This window comes from Oncorhynchus tshawytscha, linkage group LG08 (genome assembly GCF_018296145.1).
Source record: "Oncorhynchus tshawytscha isolate Ot180627B linkage group LG08, Otsh_v2.0, whole genome shotgun sequence".
Lineage (NCBI taxonomy): Eukaryota > Metazoa > Chordata > Actinopteri > Salmoniformes > Salmonidae > Oncorhynchus > Oncorhynchus tshawytscha.
In genome coordinates this window covers 64,412,315-64,415,364 of record NC_056436.1, presented here as the reverse complement: position 1 = coordinate 64,415,364, position 3,050 = coordinate 64,412,315, and positions in this window count along the sequence as shown.

Sequence of the window (3,050 nt, the reverse complement as noted above, 5' to 3'; positions counted from 1 at the left end):
CAGCATGGTCATTACACAGGTGCACCTTGTGCTAGGGACAATAAAAGGCCACACTAAAATGTGCAGTGTTGTCACACAACGCAATGTGATGTCTCAAGTTTTGAGGGAGCGTGCAATTGGCATGCGGACTGCAGGAATGACCACCAGAGCTGTTTCCAGAGAATTCGATGTTTAATTTCTCAACCATAAGCCGCCTCCAACATTGTTTTAGAGAATTTGGCGTGTGGTTTGCTGATGTCAATGTTGGAGGGTTATGGTATGGCGGTGGGATTATGGTATGGGCAGGTGGCGGCGGTGTTATAGTATGGGCAGGCATAAGCTACGGACAACGGAAACAAGTGCATTTTATCTATGGCAATTTGAATGCACAGAGATACCGTGACGAGATCCTGAGGCCCATTGTCGTGCCATTCATCCGCTGCCATCACCTCATGTTTCAGCATGATAATGAACAGCTCCATGACGCAACGATCTGTACACAATTCCTGGAAGTTGGAAATGTCCCAGTTCTTACATGACCTGCATACTCACCAGACATGTCACCCGTTGACCATGTTTGGGATGCTCTGGATTGACGTGCACCACAGTGTGTTCCAGTTCTCGCCAATATCCAGCAACTTTGCACAGCCATTGAAGAGGAGTGGGACAACATTTCACAGGCCACAATCAACAGCCTGATCAACTCTATGCAAAGGAGATGTGTCACGCTGCACGAGGCAAATAATGGTCACACTGGTTTTCTGATCCACTCCGCTACTTTTTTAGGTATCTGTATTCTCGGTCATGTAAAATAAATAGATTAGGGCCTAAATACTTTATTTCAATTGACTGATTTCCTTATATGAACTGTAACTCTGTAAAATCATAGAAATTGTTGCGTGCTGCATTTCTATTTTTGTTTAGTGTATTTACAAAAGCTGATCATGGTTGTTCATCGAATCATGAATTTGATTGAGGTCTGAGATGTTCTACTGTAGAATCTAATCACTCGTTGAAGTCATGTCATTCAGATGGATAGAAATTTGTCACAGATATATATTTTTTGAGATGATTAAAGAACCGGAGGTATGCCATTGGGATGAACAGTACTGTATGGGTGCCTGTGGCTGTGGGTATCAGTCTCCTTTCATTTCCTCAGTCTCTGTCTACAGTCTAACTGAAGTTAATAACCTTTTACTTTTCTGTTCTGATCTGAAATGGAGAAAATACATTCTGTGTGAGACGCATGACTACTACATACTTGTCCCTCCTCTGATTGTGGGAACGGCCATAGGGCCACAAATGTCTGTATCACTCTGTGCATATGTCATTTGATTTCCTAATGATTTCTTTAGACTGTATTAAGAGAATAAATGTTTAGATGACATCAGATATAGTTGTATGTCCTGTATTTTCTGGATTATATTGCGGTGTACATTCTTGATTTTACCACTAGAGGGCAGTCATCGCAAACTTTCCAACATGCTACTCTCAATAGCCAAATAAATCTGTGGGTGTACTTATCTCCTCTCTGTTTAGGGACTATTGAGCAACCCCCCCCCCCTGTGGGATGCAGATAATTGTATATCAAAACTCCCACTGTGTGTTACGTACAAACACTTACATATAGACTTGTTAGGGAATACTCTCACACGCTTTGGAGGCAAGAGTGCCTTTATAACCACCTGCTGTGGTCTGCTGCTGTGTGAACTCCTCAAGGTGTAAAACCCCATAGCTCAGCAGAAAGAAAGTGTGTGTGTATGTGAGTATTCCCTAACAAGTCTACTTGTAAGTGTTTGTACACAACACACGGTGGGAGTTTTGATATACAATCATCTGGGGAGAGAGTTGCTCAATAGTCCCTAAACAGAGAGGAGAGGAGATAAGAACACCCACATCCTCAAACCCACCAACACACACACAGTCGGACGACAACAGAAAAGAGAGAACTTGGTGAATGAGGTATGGGTTGTGGAGGAACTGCAGCATACATTTTTTGACTTATAAAATAAAGTCAAAAAATGATATATACCCATTGATTCTTGAATAATTTAAGGAAGGAACCCTTTTTAAAAATGTTAGCCTAAAATGATATACCCAAATCTAACTGCCTGTAGCTCAGGACCTGAGCGAAAAGTGCAAATCAATCCCAGAACAACAGCAAAGGACCTTGAGAAGATGCTGGAGGAAACAGGTACAAAGTATCTATATCCATAGTAAAACGAGTCCTATATTGACATAACCTGAAAGACCGCTCAGCAAGGAAGAAGCCACTGTTCCAAAACCGCCATTAAAAAGCCAGACTATGGTTTGCAACTGCACATGGGGACACAGATCGTACTTTTTGGAGAAATCTCCTCTGGTCTGACGAAACAAAAATAGAACTGTTTGACCATAATGACCATATTCATGTTTGGAGGAAAAAGAGGGATGCTTGCAAGTCGAAGAACACTGTCCCAACCGTGAAGCACGGGGGTGGCAGCATCATGTTGTGGGTGTGCTTTGCTGCAGGAGGGACTGGTGTACTTCACAAAATAGATGGCTTCATGAGGATGGAAAATTATGTGGATATATTGAAGCAACATCTCAAGACATCAGTCAGGAAGTTAAAGCTTGGTCGCAACTGGGTCTTCCAAATGGACAATGACCCCAAGCATACAGTGGGGCAAAAAAGTATTTAGTCAGCCACCAATTGTGAAAGTTCTCCCACTTAAAAAGATGAGAGAGGCCTGTAATTTTCATCGTAGGTACACTTCAACTATGACAGACAAAATGAGAAAAATAATTCCAGAAAATCACATTGTAGGATTTTTAATGAATTTATTTGCAAATTTACTGCAGACAGAGAAGAGCTCCAACTTCTTAATCATAGCCTCAATTTTGTCCCGCACATTGAATATAGTTGCGGAGAGTCCCTGTAAGCCTAGATTCAGATCATTCAGGCTAGGAAAAACATCCCCCAGACAGGCCAGTCATGTGATAAACTCGTCATCATGCAAGCGAAGCGGTCAAACAAGTGAAAATAATGGTCAGTAAAGAAAACTTCAAGCTCGTCTTTCAATAAAAAAGTG